This window comes from Schistocerca gregaria, chromosome 11 (genome assembly GCF_023897955.1).
Source record: "Schistocerca gregaria isolate iqSchGreg1 chromosome 11, iqSchGreg1.2, whole genome shotgun sequence".
Lineage (NCBI taxonomy): Eukaryota > Metazoa > Arthropoda > Insecta > Orthoptera > Acrididae > Schistocerca > Schistocerca gregaria.
Genome location: NC_064930.1, coordinates 113,296,683 through 113,316,412, shown reverse-complemented (window position 1 = coordinate 113,316,412; position 19,730 = coordinate 113,296,683). Strand labels below are relative to the sequence as shown.

At 43.1% G+C, this 19,730-nt stretch overlaps 1 protein-coding gene and 1 pseudogene across 1 annotated transcript in view; one reads left to right on the top strand and one right to left on the bottom strand.

Annotated features, from left to right (window-relative positions):
• LOC126295230 (uncharacterized) overlaps window positions 1-19,730 on the bottom strand; it is a 2,305,622-nt gene that overhangs the window by 2,259,367 nt on the left and 26,525 nt on the right. The gene's annotated exons all lie outside the window — the stretch shown is intronic.
• On the top strand, window positions 18,144-18,261 carry LOC126295545 (5S ribosomal RNA; annotated as a pseudogene).

Sequence of the window (19,730 nt, the reverse complement as noted above, 5' to 3'; positions counted from 1 at the left end):
AGGCGCCAGGTGGAAATGGCATGGCAAGCCGTTCCACAGGACTACATCCAGCATCTCTACGATCGTCTCCATGGGAGAATAGCAGCCTGCATTGCTGCGAAAGGTGGATATACACTGTACTAGTGCCGACATTGTGCATGCTCTGTTGCCTGTGTCTATGTGCCTGTGGTTCTGTCAGTGTGATCATGTGATGTATCTGACCCCAGGAATGTGTGAATAAAGTTTCCCCTTCCTGGGACAATGAATTCACGGTGTTCTTATTTCAATTTCCAGGAGTGTATTAATAGAGGTTTCCCTTGTTAGCTGGAATTGGTTTGTATTTTCTTTCCCTTTTTTCTTCGAAGCTTCTTGTGTAGCTTTTCCTACAATGAGTCACTTGCTGAACTTCTCGATGAAGTGACCCACAGTAGTCCACCATCATGATGGTGTTCTAGCGGCCTTGGTAGCATTTTTCAATCACTTTAATGTCCTGGTGAAAACGCTCCACATATCATCCAACCATGAGCAGAAGAGCCTATTTTATTTAGCACTGTTTCTTGGTTTTCATAGCTTTCTTTCATATGTACAGAATCTCCAACAGGTATAGATGCATACATGTTACCATTGTGTAATAAAACAGCCTTTAAACTAGTTTTGGATGAATCAATAAAGCCTCCAGTCTTCCTTTTTGTATTCAATACCAAACTCATTCATCAGATCGGGAGTGTCTGAGCAGTACACTAAATCACCTTTTTGAAGGAAAAAAACCAGTAAGTTCTCTTCTTTTAATCTGTTGTTGTTGTTGTTGTTGTTGTCTTCAGCCCTGAGACTGGTTTGATGCAGCTCTCCATACTACTATATCCTGTGCAAGCTTCTTCATCTCCCAGTACCTACTGCAACCTACATCCTTCTGAATCTGCTTAGTGTATTCATCTCTTGGTCTCCCTCTACGATTTTTACCCTCCACGCTGCCCTCCAACACCAAATTGGTGATCCCTTGATGCCTCAGTACATGTCCTAACAACCGATCACTTCTTTTAGTCAATTTGTGCCACAAGCTCCTCTTCTCCCCAATTCTATTCAATACCTCCTCATTAGTTATGTGATCTACCCATCTAATCTTCAGCATTCTTCAGTAGCACCACGTTTCGAAAGCTTCTATTCTCTTCTTGTCCAAACCACTCATCGTCTATGTTTCACTCCCATACATGGCTACACTCCATACAAATACTTTCAGAAACGAGTTCCTCGCACTTAAATCTATACTCTATGTTAACGAATTTCTTTTCTTCAGAAACGCTTTCCTTGTCATTGCCAGTCTACATTTTATATCCTCTCTACTCCTACCATCATCAGTTATTTTGCTCCCCAAATAGCAAAACTCCTTTACTACTTTAAGCGTCTCATTTCCTAATCTAATTCCCTCAGCATCACCCGATTTAATTTGACTACATTCCATTATCCTCGTTTTGCTTTTGTTGATGTTCATCTTATACACTGTCCATTCCGTTCAACTGCTCTTCCAAGATCTTTTAATCTGGAGCCAAGCAATTCAGCTTTTCCTTTCGTTAAGCCCCGATCCCTAACCCAATCGTCAAGCTCGGTCTGAGTAGACAATTTGTGCCTCTAGCCTTTATGTATTACAACGGAATTCATCATCATGTGGTTCATCTACATCACATTATATATCAGCAAATACTTCTGTTGGAATAGAATTTAAATCATCTGGTGATTCAGGAACCGGCAAATCTACACCATGCCCTACTGGTCGGATGGCGGACGGAAGGGTAAGGTAGCTTACCTCCTTGTTTTTTCGAATGACTAGTAATATCAACACCGCAGCAATAGCAATCATCAGAATGATTTCTTGGCTCCTTCCATATCAAAGAAACAGCAAATCTAAAGGCTTTTTTCTCTTTTTTGGACCATTTTCTCAGACCTTCAATACACACATAACATACCTTGTGCACCGCCCAAATTTATCTTGGTCACCAAGTTTAGATCCGAAGTATGATAGATAAACCTTTTTCGCAAAGACTGTAATGTTTCTTTGGTGTTTTTTAATCACAAATTCATCACAAATATAACAAAAACTGTCAGCAGAGATTTAACTACCACGATTAGACATTGTACTGAGCACATGTACAGGAACTGGGGAAGTGAGGCTAGGCTGACAGTAAACAAAACACCATCTCTTAACACAAAAATAGAATCAACCTTCTTTTGCAGGCAAATTTTTTTCAGCAGTGCTACCAACGTCATCTACATTCATTACATCTCCATTTTAAATTATGTTAACTATATAAAAGCTGTTTAATTCTTTAAAAAACCCTTAATTTAATAAATTTAACTGTAAAATGTGAAGAAATGGAGAGAGATACAGTTTTTTTTAAGTATCATACTGGATTTCCCACCCTAAAAAAAACCATAAGAATAAGGTATTTTCAGCAAAAAAGTTTTTCCATCGTTGGCCTGTGTTATGAAAGACGAATATTTGATACACACCGTGTTTCAGCAGTTACTGTAACACATATATTCCAGTGCCAGACGATGTTTTGCTTGACATACAGAATAAAAAGATACGATCTCGAAAATTCTGTTTAGCATCAGTCTTCGTGATGTTCAACACACCTTTCATTACGCAAAAGGCACATTCAATACAGCAAAATTCCTAAATCAATCGAAGATGTGTAACCAGTAAGTCCTGGAGGACAGAGTCAGAAGAAAAACGTTCTAGTTTGCTTTTATAAAAATTGTATGTAGCATGTGATTAAATCTGTACCTGAATTTTAAATTAGTGAAATAAACTGTGTGTTACGCGCATCAAATAATATGTAATTCCTACTCACGAATCAGGTGCATTACGATCTAACTCACCCGGCCAGTCGAATATACTGTGGAGTTGTTGGATGATCGTTACTTTAAAAAGTAATATTAGAGACCGCCTTGCGAAACAAGCTTCTTCCTCAATTAGTTTATCATCTGCTCATTATAGACACCCACACTTGGAAAAATTGCTACCCTCGTCTAAAAGCATATCAAGATTGTTTCACAGAGAAATTTTTACTTTGCATACGATGGACTCCTACTATAATTAAAAGTTATGATTTAACAAAAGTAGGTACATGTTCACAGAAAATTACGGGTCCTTCTGAAACTTCCTGGCAGATTAGAATTGTGTGCCGGACCGAAGTTCGAATTCGGGATGTATGCCTTTCGTGGGTAAGTGCTCTAACGACTGAGCTACCTAGGCACGACACACGGCCCGTCGTCAAAGCTTCACTTCCGCCAGTACCTCGTCTCCAACCTTCCAAATTTCTGGTTTCAAATCGGCGTATCCCCCGCTGCAGAATGAAAATTTCATACGGGTCCTGCTGTTTGCAGCCCATACAGTGAAAGCGTACTTTCCTTGAAATATCCAGAAAGCAACAAAAAAAAAAATCTGTTATTGGAGTACCGCCTAGTGCAACTGTCATTAAAAGACTCTCTTACTTTGTAATAAACATCATACAAAAGGGACGTAATTCGCCACACCCTCTATCCAGAAAGTATGTTCTCAATCATAACAAGAAAATTACGATCTTATGCTCGCGATGTTTCGCAAATGTCACGAAGTCTGTTGAAAGCCTTTTCCACGTCTCCCCATCGTCACAAAATTCTCGGAATATACCATGAAGAACTTGGATGAAATAAAGTTTATTACGCAATCTTCAATCTTTTCGTGATTTGTGCTCACGTTTATACCCCGAACACGGCAGTCACAATTCCGAAAGTCAAGTCAGCAACGCTGTAGTGTACAAAACCATACACGACATCTCTCGCCTTAAAAAAAAACCGCAAAATGAAACTTCCTGGAAGATTAAAACTGTTTGCCGGACCGAGACTCGAACTCGGGACCTTTACGTTTCGCGGGCAAGTGCGTGGGAGGTAGGAGACGAGGTACTGGTAGAAGTACAGCTGTGAGGATGGGGCGTGAGTCGTGCTTGGGTAGCTGAGACGGTGGAGTACTTGCCGCGCGAAAGGCAAAGGTCCCGAGTTCGAGTCTCGGTCCGGCACACAGTTTTAATCTGCCAGGAAGTTTTATATCAGCGCACACTCCGCTGCAGAGTGAAAATCTCATTCTTGGAACCGCAAAATGACTTCCCAAATCATGGGGGCTCATAGTAAGGCGTGAAACCACAGGGAGCGCTGAATAACGAGCCACACACTCTTACAACGTAGTCATATAAATATAAATATACGATATATCCAACATCAATTCGCCAATAATCGATATTAATAGTTTCTAAAAAATGCATCGATATATCGAATTATCGATGCAAAAATTTAGATTTAGATCTCAAATTGTAACTTATCTTTTCAGGTGTTCTTTAAAAGTGTGAGAAGTGGTCTTTACGGTTAATAACATAAAAAATTGGCCAATTGCAACGAGGACTCATGCACTGCGGCTTCCGTACATTATTAATTACTTATACAGGCAGTTCGTCCATTGTGGAGATTGAGAAGGTCAAAGATTTCTGTCTGTTATCGGTACCGGTGGTGGAAATATATTGGTCCCGGGAATTCTAAGACTGTGTCAAAATCTCTACAGTGGTTCCTCAGAGGCTAGGCTGGACATACGAAAAGAAGCGAACAGGCGATTTCAGTTTATATACGTAGAGAGGTAAGGTTTAATAAACGTTTTTTTGGTTACTTACTAAAAATCGTTCAAATGGCTCTGAGCACTATGGGACTTAACTTCTGAGGTCATCAGTCCCCTAGAACTTAACTACTTAAACCCAACTAACCAAAGGACATCACACACATCCCTGCGCGAGGCAGGATTCGAACCTGCGACCGTAGCGGTCGCGCGGTTCCAGACTGTAGCGCCTAGAACCGCTTAGCCACTCCGGCCGGCGGATTTACTTACTAAGCATAACTACACCTTATATTTTATGTTTGCAGCCAAGGTTACCATTTTTCAGATTTCTAAAATTTTGAACATTACTGCTCTTCAGCAATACTGAATGTTAATGAATGGTTTCAGAATATCAGCCAACCAGTTACAGGTATAAAGATTTATTAACAAACCTTGACCATCGTTCCAACAACTGAAAAAGTATCTTCTTCAGAAGTACATGATATGATTAGATTAGATTACATTAGTACTTGTTCCATAGATCATGAATACGACTCATCGTAATGATGTGGAAGGTGTCAGGTTAATAAAAGGTGTCTATACAAGATATTACACTACACCAAATATTACATGAAACTTAATATTTTTAATTTTTTTGTGGCGGTTGGGGAAATTATCCACTTACTCTATCCAAGAACTCATCTAATGAGTAGGAGTTGCCATTAAGAAATTCTTTTAATTTCCTTTTAAATGCTATATGGCTATCTGTCAGACTTTTGATGCTATTAGGTAAGTGACCAAAGACGTTTGTGGCAGCATAATTCACCCCCTTCTGAGCCAAAGTTAGATTTAACCTTGAGTAGTGAAGATCATCCTTTCTCCTAGTGTAGTAGCCACGTACACTGCTATTACTTTTTAATTCGTCCGGATTGTTAATAACAAATTTCATAAGTGAATATATATATTATGAGGCTACAGTGAAGATTTCTAGCTCTTTAAATAAATGTATGCGAGATGACTTTGGATGAGCTCCAGCAATTATTTTGATTACACGCTTTTGTGCAATGAACACTGTTTTACTCAGTGATGAGTTACCCCAGAATATGATGCGATACGAAAGCAGAATGAAAATAGGAGTGGTAAGCTAATTTATTCAGATGTAAATCGCCAAAATTTGCAATGACCCTAATAGCATAAGTAGCAGAACTCAAACGTTTCAGCAGATCCCCAGTGTGTTTTTTCCAGTTCAACCCCTCATTGCATACACCTAGAAATTTTGAATATTCCACCTTACCTCCGATTTCTGGTCGAAGTCTATATTTATTAATAGCGTCGCTCCCTTTCCTGTGTGGAACTGTATATACTGTGTTTTGTTAAAGTTTAATGAGAGCCCATTTGCAGACAACCACTTAATGATTTTCTGAAAAACATAGTTCACAATTTCATCAGTGAATTCTTGCCTGTTGGGTGTGATGGCTATACTTGTATCATCGGCAAAAAGTACCAGCTTTGCATCTTCGTGAATATAGAATGACAAGCCATTAATGTATATTAAGAACAGCAGAGGACCCAAGACCGAATCTTGCGGTACCCCATTCTTGATTGTTCCCCAGTTTGAGAAATCACCAGTTCTTTTTGCATATTATGTGAACTGCTTATTTCAACTTTCTGCATTCTTCCAGTTAGATATGGACACGTAATATCAAATTTTGGCGACGACAAATTTCCGAGCAAAGAAGCTCATGTCAAGCAATATGGTATGTGTGACCATCAGTAAAAAGGAGATGAAATCTATTTTTAAAAAAATCCATTGGAGCTGAGCTAAGCGTAAAAGTCTTAACATTGAAATGTACATGGAATTAAAAGTCAGTGCAAGAGCCCCTATATGGGGGTATATAAAATAGTGATAGTAGTAGTAGTGTCGTATCCTGCCTTACGGCAGGTCTTGTCATGGGTTAAGCCTCTTCCACTTTGGCTGTCCATAGCCAGTCTTTTCATTTCTGAATATCTGTCTCCTTTGATATTGCCCAGGATTTCATATCTTCTTTTTCCTCTTCTCCTTTTTTCCTCCGCCATTCCTTCCTTCAATAAAAAGTCACTCCTCAAACGACGTCCAATCCAGTTCCATCTTCTCTTTCTGATGACTGAGCATGTTTCTTTCTTCTCCAACTCTTCTTAATATTTCTTCATCCCTTACTCGTCTTCCCATTTCACTTTTTCCATTCCTCTCCATATCCACATCTCTAGTGCCTCCAATCTTCTTTCCTCTTCCTCCCTCAATGTCCAGGTCTACGCACCATATAGTGCAACGCTCCAGATGTAACTTTTGCCAAGTCTTTTCCCCAGATATTTGTTTAGTGGTCCTAAAAGTAATTTCTGTTTTCTCTTGAATCCTTCTTTTGCCATTGCAATTATTTTCCAAATTTCTGTTGAGCAATACATATAATCCGTCATTACACTTCCCAAGTAATTGAAGTTATTCACTTGCTCTACTTCCTCTCCCCATATTTTCATATCGTATTTTGTCCCCTTTCCTAAAATTAAAACGCTTATTCTTTTACTTTTGTGTTTAGCTCATATAACATGTGTTCCATCTCTCCTGCACTTTCTGCTATCACAACCATGTCGTCTGCGAATCTTATACACTCCACTCTCCGACCCGCTGTACAAACCCCTCTCCTCCCATCAAACCTTTCATTTATAATTTGCTCCAGATAGATATTGAACTTATATTGTATATAAAATAAAATATAAAAAATCAAAATATGGATCATATAAGCGAAACTAATATATCTGTATCTCGGTATATCGCTGTCCGATATCCCAAGAATGCTTGAAAGGAGAGGCTTGTAATTTTAGGTACATTTGCCACGAATCATACCAAGGATAAATGGAACCTTTAGTACTCTCTTGTACAGAATGATCACAAAGTCCCACTACACCCAATCGCTTCTGCGACCGCTACGGTCGCAGGTTCGAATCCTGCCTCCTGGATGGATGTGTGTGACGTCCTTAGATTAGTTGCATTTAAGTAGTTCTAAGTTCTAGGGGACTGATGACCTCAGATGTTAAGTCGCATAGTGCTCACAGCCATTTGGACAATAGCCGTAGTGTTTTTAATGTGGGATCATAAGAGGACAACTGTGGGATGGCGTGACTATTGTTTACGATTCACTCCAGTGTGTCTGTGTGTACACCATCGGTTTCATAACAAGAGTATGATTCTAGAACGAGATTTTCATTCTGCAGCGGAGTGTGCGCTGATATGAAACTTCCTGGCAGATTAGAACTGTGTGCCGGACCGAGACTCGAACTCGGGACCTTTGCCTTCCGCGGACAAGTGCTCTGCTATCTGAGCTACCGAAGCACGACTCACGCCCGGTACTCACAGCTTTACTTCTGCCAGTACCTCGTCTCCTACCTTCCAAACTTTACAGAAGCTCTCCTGAGGACCATGCAGAACTAACACTCCTGGCCATTAAGGCCATTAAGTCGGTCACTCCCACTCTTGAGTAATCTTCACACTTGCAGCTGCTACAGCTAGGACTTTTTACTTATTCATTCTTCAGTCTTAATATTCCTGCTTCTGAGTACAAACTAGCTTTCTATTCGGCGAATACTCGGTATTTATAACTCTACGTATCGAAGGTTCTCCGTACAAGAAAACAGTAGAATATTCAGGAGTTTCCTCGAACAAATGCGAGAGAATAACGTATCGATATCACTAGAATTGCCGCGACTTTTCTCGTAGGTATGTGTTAGCTATGTATGTGTCAGACAGAAACGTATAAAATACCATGAAGCGGACGAGAGTGCTACGTAGGAAAGTACAACTACTCGATAAATCGATTCGGTCAAGTCGACTGGTGAAAGAAACGAACGAATAGCGTGCGGGCTGATGTAGCGTTGCTCTTGGGGGTAAGGGGGGGGGGGGGGCAAAAAGAGAAAGAATTGTTATATTTTTTGATAAATGTCAAAAAAAGTGAATATTTTGGTGGGCCACTTGGCAACAGAATCAGGGATTGATTACACATTTATTATAACATACGTTGAGCATTGAATACCTGAATAAGAGCAGCAGATTGATTTATTTGAGATCGTCCGGAAGAAACACTATCATTTCTGTGCATTTTTATAGTCGCGATGTAGTCATACCCGGAAGAACAGTAAGGGACCAGATGATTTATAGACTTTAAAAGAAATGCAACACTACACAATTAAAAAATAGAGTTGATTCAGAAATAATAGGAAAACGATAATGTTCCTTCTGCCTCATGCTGGGTTCGGCCCATCAGCGTGATCGAAATTTCTGGTGATGAAATAATACAAAGTAATTATCATTCAAGTAAATGAGGAGATGGAAATCATCAATGTTAATTTACTAAAATAAGCACACTTCTCTCTAACACACGTTTTTAATGCTGCGTACCTTTTCATATTAAATTACAATAGATGGCCATTGTGGTTAAATACTTTATACATAACAGTCAAAATGTCCTCTATTTGTAATCAATTAGAAGAAACTACATATTTTCTGATTGGAAAAATAACATTTAGCACATTTATCGAATATTTTCACATAAAATACGAGGGCTATACACAAAGTACATTACGTTTTGGAATTAAAAATAAACAAAGTATTGGAATTTTTTTTTATTATATACAGATGAAAGCCACACTTCAATACTACTTTTCTACATAGTTGCCATTTAAATTAAGGCACTTATCGTAGCGATGGACGAGCTCGGAAATTCCTTCATCGTAAAATTCGGCCGCCTGCGCCTAGGGACCGATCACCTCAGCAGTTTGGTCCCTTAGGAATTCACACACATTTGAACATTTTGTAGGAAGATGCAATCGTCATCCCCGAATTGCTGTTCAACAGTGGGAAGCAAGAAGGTGGTTAAAACATCAGCTTTGGCATGTGCTCTGATAGTGCAAAGCAAAACAACAAGGGGTGCAAGCCCCCTCCACGAAAAACACGACCACACCGTAACACCACCGCTTCCGAATTTTACAGTTGGCACTACACACGCTGGCAGATGACGTTCACCGGGCATTCGGCATACCCACACCCTGCCATCGGATCGCCAAATTGTGTACCGTGATTCGTCACTCCACACAACGTTTTTTCCACTGTTCAATCGTCCAATGTTTTGGCTCCTTACACCAAGCGAGGCGTGGTTTGGCATTTACCGGCGTGATGTGTGGCTTATGAGCAGCCGTTCGACCATGAAATCTAAGTGTTCTCACCTCCCACCTAACTGTCATAGTACTTGCAGTGGATCCTGGAATTCCTGTATGATGGTCTAGATAGATGTCTGCCAATTACACATTACGACCCTCTTCAACTGTCGGAGTTCTCTGTCAGTCAACAGCCGACGTCGGCCTGTACTCTTTTGTGCTGCACGTGTCCCTCCACGTTTCCACTTCACTATCACACCGGAAACAGTGGACCTAGGGATGTTTAGGAGTGTGGAAATCTCACGTACAGCCGTATGACAAGTGACACCCAGTCACCTGACCACGTTCGAAGTCCGTGAGTTCTGCGGAGCGCCCCATTCTGCTCTCTCTCCATGTCTAATGACTACTGAGGTCGCTGATATGGAATTGCTGGCAATAGCTGGCAGCACAATGCACCTAATATGAAAAACGTATTTTTTTATTTTTATTTATTTATTTATTTATTTATTTATTTATTTTGAGGAGGGGTCCGGATACTTTTTAATCGCGTAGTGTATATACAGGGTGCTTCAAAAAGGACCGGTATAATTGAAACGGCAATAAAAACTAAACCAGCAGCGATAGAAATACACCGTTTGTTGCAATACGCTTGGGACAACAGTACATTTTCAGGCGGACAAACTTTCGAAATTACAGTAGTTACAATTTTCAACAACAGATGGCGCTGCAAGTGATGTGAAAGATATAGAAGACAACGTAGTCTGTGGGTGCGCCATTCTGTACGTCGTCTTTCTGCTGTAAGCGTGTGCTGTTCACAACGTGCAAGTGTGCTGTGGACAACATGGTTTATTCCTTAGAACAGAGGATTTTTCTGGTGTTGGAATTCCACCGCCTAGAACACAGTGTTGTTGCAACAAGACGAAGTTTTCAACGGAGGTTTAATGTAACCAAAGGACCAAAAAGCGATTCAATAAAGGATCTGTTTGAAAAATTTCAACGGACTGGGAACGTGACGGATGAACATGCCGGAAAGGTAGGGCGACCGCGTACGGCAACCACAGAGGGCAACGCGCAACTAGTGCAGCAGGTGATCCGACAGCGGCCTCGGGTTTCCGTTCGCCGTGTTGCAGCTGCGGTCCAAATGACGCCAACGTCCACGTATCGTCTCATGCGCCAGAGTTTACACCTCTATCCATACAAAATTCAAAGGCGGCAACCCCTCAGCGCCGCTACCATTGCTGCACGAGAGACATTCGCTATCGATATAGTGCACAGGATTGATGACGGCGATATGCATGTGGGCAGCATTTGGTTTACTGACGAAGCTTGTTTTTACCCGGACGGCTTCGTCAATAAACAGAACTGGCGCATATGGGGAACCGAAAAGCCCCATGTTGCAGTCCCATCGTCCCTGCATCCTCAAAAAGTACTGGTCTGGGCCGCCATTTCTTCCAAAGGAATCATTGGCCCATTTTTCAGATCCGAAACGATTACTGCATCACGCTATCTGGACATTCTTCGTGAATTTGTGGCGGTACAAACTGCCTTAGACGACACTGCGAACACCTCGTGGTTTATGCAAGATGGTGCCCGGCCACATCGCACGGCCGACGTCTTTAATTTCCTGAATGAATATTTCGATGATCGTGTGATTGCTTTGGGCTATCCGAAACATACAGGAGGCGGCGTGGATTGGCCTCCCTATTCGCCAGACATGAACCCCTGTGACCTCTTTCTGTGGGGACACTTGAAACACCAGGTGTACCGCCAGAATCCAGAAACAATTGAACAGCTGAAGCAGTACATCTCATCTGCATGTGAAGCCATTCCGCCAGACACGTTGCCAAAGGTTTCGGGTAATTTCATTCAGAGACTACGCCATATTATTGCTACGCATGGTGGATATGTGGAAAATATCGTACTATAGAGTTTCCCAGACCGCAGCGTGTAACTACAGTAATTGCGAAAGTTTGTCCGCCTGAAAATGTACTGTTGTCCCAAAAATATTGCAACAAACGGTGTATTTCTATCGCTGCTCGTTTAGTTTGTATTGCCGTTTCAAATATACCGGTCATTTTTGAAACACCCTGTATGTTTTATACATCTAACTATTCAGGAAGATGTGGGCTACAAAAAGGCATATTTTTGAAAAATGGAACTTATTAAAATTTTTGACGGCCTACTCTCATAACGGGCAACGGCCTTGCCGCAGTGGATACGCCTGTTCCAGTGAGATCACCGAAGTTAAGCGCTGTCGGCCGTGGTCGGCACTCGGATGGGTGACCATGCGGGCCGCCATGCGCTGTTGCCATGTTTCGGGGTGCACTCAGCCTCGTGATGCCAATTGAGGAGCTACTCGACCGAATAGTAGCGGTGTGCTGTAGAGATGGGCAGTTCGCGAACGAACGGGTGCAAAGTAACGGTTCACCAAGATGAACGAAAGGACCGAGGAACGAATTCCAAGGAACGGTGGGTTCATAGCTCGCTAGTTCACTTCGGTCGCAGCGGCCACTTGGTCAGTTCTCGTTCCAGCCTCGGTCGCGTGCTCGCCTCAGCCTCGGCCTCCCTCGGCCGCACTCGCCCTTCTTCGTACGACCGCCTGTCTGAGCTCCACTGCCGGCTGCTCCTATGTAGTTAGTTCAGCACCCAGTTGTTAGTTTCGTTCACTGCGCTCGCCCATTACACGTGTTCCAAACTGTTGTTGCACTTGGGTCTGGCTATTCAGCGTCCACGACCCGTAATTAAAAAGTATTTTATAGTTACGTAAATTACGTAAAAATAACTTTGTATGTAATAGGTACGTCTTGGGTCTGGCTATTCAGCGTCCACGACCGGCAATGAAAAAGTATTTTATAGTTACGTAAATTACATAAAAATTACGTTGTATCTAATAGGTACGTCTTTTCAGGCAACAAAAGGGCATATCAGCTCACTTCGTTATATCGATGAACAGCAGAAGACATACTTATAACAAGGCAAGTTTTTTTTTGTTATTCATTTTTTTGGTTTGATTGGCTTGATTTAGCAGCTAACTTTCAATAAAACTGACATAAAACGATTTTCGTGTACCTTTCATATACAAAACATTGCATTTAGGAAGGCTCTAATTATTTTTAATTTTGGTTGTTTCCAATTTGCATTACCTAATAGTTTGGCGTATTTGAAAAAAAAAAAAAGTGGTTTGTGAGTCATTTTGGCTCAGTAGGAAAAGCGGTGTCTCTCCATTTGAAAAGACATAGATTGCCATAAAATAGTATTTACTTATTATCTCAGAAACATTCGTTCAGAAGGAGCTTTCAGACAAAAAATTTTATACTGCGAACTTAATTATTATTATTATTGCTGCATTAACTTTAATAATGCAACATATAAACCTAATTTTTACTAAGCGTGTGACGCAAGTATCAGAAAACCACATTTTATTTTATGCCTACGAACTCAGAGACAACGTGAAGTATATATAGGGTGTAAACGATTATTGTTTACAACGTAGCATAGCTATGTAGTGGATGTCGAAACGAAGAATTTTATACAAGACACTTGTGGCCTATTAAGTTGGGAAACAGCCACCAACAGGTTTACAAGACTACATGAGCTATAGCCCATGCCCGTCGCGTGAGATTTTCATGTTCTCTTCTCCAGCTTTCTACACATCGTCGTCGATTGTTTCGCAATTGTTGCTTGCAAATAGCTTGTAATTTCTTCACTGCCTAATTATTACATGTTTGTCTGTTTGTTGTATCTCCTCGTAACGGGCAACACGTCGTCCATAACTGGCGAGCAGTCTGTACTCGGGGCCGGTTTTCCGTGCGCCACCCTATATCATCCCCTGCGATCAGCCACACATGGCTACGGTTGGGTAAGCGAGAGGCTCTCCAGAATCACAGAAATTACTTCTGAAAGTGTGTAGGAATTATGTAATGAATAAAAACTCTGTACTGCAGGGGGGAGGCAAGTGCCCCCTCTTGGTGCCCTCCATCCTTCACTCACCTACACTACCAGTTTCCAGTGTTTCATGAGAACCATACACCAAGCACAAATGGACGGTGAACGAGCAAAAATGAACAGTTCCCAAAAACGAACGATCAGCAGGGAACTAGTTCCCCAGGATGAACGAGTTTGCCCACTATAATATGAAGTCTTGGCCTTAAATACTATTTAAGGTGAAAGTCTAGAGCCTTCTATGTCAGCAAATATATATATATATATATATATATATATATATATATATAAAGCACAAGTGAATGGCGAACGAGCAAAAATGAACGGTTCCCAAAAACGAACGATCAGCAGGGAACTAGTTCCCAAGGATGAACGAGTTTGCCCATCTCTACTGTGCTCACCCCACACCCCCCCTAGCCGCTTCCTCCATGAGGATGACACGGCGGTCGGATGGTCCCGGTAGGTCACTCGTGGCCCGAATACGGAGTGAGTACTCTCCTAACGTTCGGCGGACATGCAGCGTTTTCTCGACTGGGCAAGTGTGAGCTGTCCTGAGCAGCGGAAGTGGGCAAGGCAATTAGCGACGACGCCCTAAGCGTTGCTGCGGAGGGCAGCTGACTCACAGGGACCGCCAGGGGCAGCCTGAACGGGGGTGCTTCCGGGTTCGTCACGTTGCGGACCAGATCTGCTGCCCTGCCGATGGCGTGGGTGGCGTTGGCGGGGTAGTGGTGGCAGGCGGTCTATAGCAGCGCTGGGCAAACCACACTCAAGGGAGGACGTTCATGAAGGCGGCCGGAAACGACAGTCTTGATACTTGTTTTCCAAATCAAACTGCCTTTTCTTGCTGCTAGTTATTTTATTTACCCCATCACCTTTCGCCTTCTCTTGTTCTAAGGCATCATCAGAGGGATCTACAGGGTGTTACAAAAAAGTACGGCCAAACTTTCAGGAAACATTCCTCACATACAAATAAAGAAAAGATGTTATGTGGACATGTGTCCGGAAACGCTCAATTTCCATGTTAAGAGCTCATTTTAGTTTCGTCAGTATGTACTGTACTTCCTAGATTCACCGCCAGTTGGCCTAATTGAAGGAAGGTAATGTTGACTTCGGTGCTTATGTTGATATGCGACTCATTGTTCTACAGTACTAGCATCGAGCACATCAGTACGTAGCATCGACAGGTTAGTGTTCATCACGAACTTGGTTTTGCAGTCAGTGCAATGTCTACAAATGCGGAGTTGGCAGATGCCCATTTTATGTATGGATTAGCACGGGGCAATAGCCGTGGCGCGGTACGTTTGTATCGACACAAATTTCCAGTACGAAGGTGTCCCGACAGGAAGACATTCAAAGCAATTCATCAGCGTCTTAGAGAGCACGGAACATTCCAGCCTATGGCTCGTGACTGGGGAAGACCTAGAACGACGAGGACACCTGCAATGGACGAGGCAATTCTTCGTGCAGTTGACGATAACCCTACTGTCAGCGTCAGAGAAGTTGCTGCTGTACAAGGTAACGTTGACCACGTCACTGTATGGAGTGTGCTACGGGAGAACCAGTTGTTTCCGTACCGCGTACAGCGTGTGCAGGCACTATCAGCAGCTGATTGGCCTGCACGGGTACACTTCTGCGAATGGTTCATCCGACAATGTGTAAATCCTCATTTCAGTGCAAATGTTCTCTTTACGGATGAGGCTTCATTCCGACGTGATCAAATTGTAAATTTTACAATCGACATGTGTGGGCTGACGAGAATCTGCACGCAATTGCGCAATCACGTCATCAACACAGATTTTCTGTGAACGTTTGGGCAGACATTGTTGGTGATGTCTCGATTGGGCCCCATGTTCTTCCACCTACGCTCAATGGAGCACGTTATCATGATATCATAGAGGATACTCTACCTGTGCTGCTAGAACATGTGCCTTTACAAGTACGACACAACATGTGGTTCATGCACGATGGAGCTCCTGCACATTTCAGTCGAAGTGTTCGTACGCTTCTCAACAACAGATTCGGTGACCGACGGATTGGTAGAGGCGGACCAAATCCGTGGCCTCCACGCTCTCCTGACCTTAACCCTCTTGAATTTCATTTATGGGGGCATTTGAAAGGTCTCGTCTTCGCAACTCCGGTGCCAAATGTAGAGACTCTTCGTGCTCGTATTGTGGACGGCTGTGATACAATACGCCAATCTCCAGGGCTGCATCAGCGCATCACGGATTTCGTGCGACGGAGGGTGGATGCACGTATCCTCGCTAACGGAGGACATTTTGAACATTTGCTGTAACAAAGTGTTTGAAGTCACGCTGGTACGTTCTGTTGCTATGTGTTTTTCCATTCCATGATTAATGCGATTTGAAGAGAAGTAATAAAATGAGCTCTAACAAGAAAAGTAAGCGTTTCCGGACACATGTCTACATAACACATTTTCTTTCTTTGAGTGTGAGGAATGTTCTCTGAAAGTTTGGCTGTACCTTTTTGTAACACCCCGTATAATGATACTGTTTTGCTAGTTATAGATTATCAAACAGTTCACTTCGCGATTTTTTGTAAAAATGTATTTACTTACGATTTGGCAATCTGCCTTTCCTCACATCTGGTCTGGAGGTCGCACTATCACTTTTATCACTGTACTATATTCACATCTTTGAATTTTCGCCATCCACACACTGTTCACCATGCTTCTCACCCTTTTTTGGATGGACTATCGTTCTTCTGTCTCTCTATACAACTACACAACAGAACAGTGATGAAAGTGATGGTGCGACCTCCAGACCAGATGTGAGTCAACAGATGAGGACGTTTGCAAGACAACAACCATCTGCACGAACAGTTCGACGACGTTTGCAGCAGCACGGATTATCAGCTCGGAGACCGTGGCTGCGGTTACCCTTGACGCTTCATCATAGACAGGAGCGCCTGCGATGGTGTACTCGAAGACGAACCTGGGTGCACGAATGGCAAAACGTCATTTCTTCGGATGAATCCAGCTTCTCTTTACAGCATCATGATGGCCGCATTCGTGTTTGGCGACATCGCGGTGAACGCACATTGGAAGCGTGTATTCGTCATCGCCATACTGGCGTATCACCCGGCGTGATGGTATGGGGTGCCATCGGTTACACGTCTCGCTCACCTCTTGTTCGCATTGGACGGCACTTTGAACAGTGGACATTACATTTCAGATGTGTTACGACCCGTGGCTCTACCCTTCATTCGATCCCTGCGAAACCCTACATTTCAGCAGGATAATGCACGACCGCACGTTGCAGGTCCTGTATGGGCCTTTCTGGATACAGAAAATGTTCGACTGCTGCCCTGGCCAGCATATTCTCCAGATCTCTCACCAACTGAAAACGCCTGATCAATGGTGGCCGAGCAACTGGCTCGTCACAATACGCCAGTCACTACTCATTGATGAACTGCGGTATCGTGTTGAAGCTGCATGGGCAGCTGTACCTGTACACGGCATCCAAGCTCTGTTTGATTCAATGCCCAGGCGTATCAAGGCCGCTATTACGGCCAGAGGTGGTAGTTCTGGGTATTGATTTCTCTGGATCTATGCACCCAAATTACGTCAAAATGTAATCACATGCCAGTTCTAGTATAATATATTTGTCCAACGAATACCCGTTTATCATCTGCATTTCGTCTTGGTGTAGGAATTTTAATGGCCAGTAGTGTGTTTGAAAGAAGAGTAATGACAAAGATATGGGGACCAGCTTTAGATAACGGAGAATGGAGGAAGAGGGGGAGGAAAAACGAAGAAATCTACCTTCTGATGCGTCAACCAGCTATCCTACAGAAGATACAGAGCAAAGGAACTCAATGGGTGGGCCATGTGGACCGTATGCGAGATGGAAGACAGGCGAAGATGGCACTAGCGGGGAAACCAAACACCGAACGCCCCATTGGACGACCAAGGCAGCACTGGATGGGCTACCTGGCGAAGGAGCTAGCAGCCCTGGGAACTGAAGACACCTGCAGGAACCGTCCACAAAACAGGGAGGAATGGAGCCAGTGTGTGGAAACAGCGGGTGGTCTGCAGGGCCTGTGATCACTGGATAGCTGTCTATCTACTCCAGCGTCTGTCTTCCTTCACAGCTCCCTCTAGTACCATGGAAGTCAGCCCTGACGGCAGTAACAGATGACCTATCATCCTGTCCAGTCTCCTTGTCAGTGTTCTCCATACACCCCTCTCGTCTCCGATTCTCCGCAGAACCTTCTCGTTCATTACTTTATCAGTTCACCTGAATTTACAACATTCGTTTGTAGCACCACATCTCAAATGCTTCGATTCACTTCTGTTCCGGTTTTCCCACAGTCCATGTTTCACTACCATTCAAAGCTGTGCTCCAAACTTACATTCTCAAAACTATCTTCCTCAAATTAAGGCCTGTGTTTGATATTTGCGGCCAACGGCTTTGCCGCAGTGATAACACCGGTTCCCGTCAGATCACCGAAGTTAAGCGCTGTCGGGCTGGGCTAGCACTCGGATGGGTGACCATCCGGTCTGGCGAGCGCTGTTGGCAAAGCGAGGAGCACTCAGCCCTGGTGAGGCAAACTGAGGAGCTACTTGACTGAGAAGTAGCGGCTCCGGTCTCGTAAACTGATATACGGCCGGGAGAGCGGTGTTCTGACCACATGCCCCTCCATATCCGCATCAGTGACGCCTGTGGGCTCAGGATGACACGGCGGCCGGTCGGTACCGTTGGGCCTTCATGTCTGCTCGGGATGAGTTTAGCTTCGTTTTAGTTTGACATTTGCAGACTTATCTGGGCCAAGAAGGCCCATTTGGCCGTGCTTGTCTGCTGTTGATGTTCTCCTTGCTCCGTCCGTCATTGGTTACTTTTCTGCCTAGGTAGCAGAATTCCTTAACTTCATCTACTTCGTGACCATCAAGCCTTATGTTTTCTCACTGTTGTCGTTTCTGATACTACTTCTTATTACTTTCGCTTTTCTTCACTTTCTTGCAAAAGGGCACAGGTCATCCCCGTTTTCAAGAAGGGACGTCGAACAGATGTGCAGAACTATAGACCTATATCTCTAACGTCTATCAGTTGTAGAATTTTGGAATACGTATTGTGTTACAGTTTAATGTCGTTTCTCGAGACTAAAAATCTACTCTGTAGGAATCAGCACGGGTTTCGAAAAAGACGATCGTGTAAAACCCAGCTCGCGCTATTCGTCCACGAGACTCGGAGGGCCATAGACACGGGTTCCCAGGTAGATGCCGTGTTTCTTTACTTTCGCAAGGCGTTCGATACAGTTCCCCACAGTCGTTTAATGAACAAAGTAAGAGCATATGGACTATCAGATCAATCGCATGACTGGATTGAAGAGTTCCTAGATAACAGAACGCAGCATGTCATTCTCAATGGAGAGAAGTCTTCCGAAGTAAGAGTGATTTCAGGTGTGCCCCAGGGGAGTGTCATAGGACCGTTGCTATTCACAATATACATAAATGACCTTGTGGATGACATCGGAAGTTCACTGAGGCTTTTTGCGGATGATGCTGTGGTATATCGAGAGGTTGCAACAATGGAAAATTGTACTGAAATGCAGGCGGATCTGCAGCGAATTGACGCATGGTGCAGGGAATGGCAATTGAATCTCAATGTAGACAAGTGTAATGTGCTGCGAATACATAGAAAGATAGGTCCCTTATCATTTAGCTACAAAATAGCAGGTCAGCAACTGGAAGCAGTTAATTCCATAAATTATCTGGGAGTAGGCATTAGGAGTGATTTAAAATGGAATGATCATATAAATTTGATCGTCGGTATAGCAGATGCCAGACTGAGATTGATTGGAAGAATCCTAAGGAAATGCAATCCGAAAACAAAGGAAGTAGATTACAGTACGCTTGTTCGCCCACTGTTGAATACTGGTCAGCAGTGTTGGATCCGTACCAGATAGGGTTGATAGAAGAGATAGAGAAGATCCAACGGAGAGCAGCGCGCTTCGTTACAGGATCATTTAGTAATCGCGAAAGCGTTAC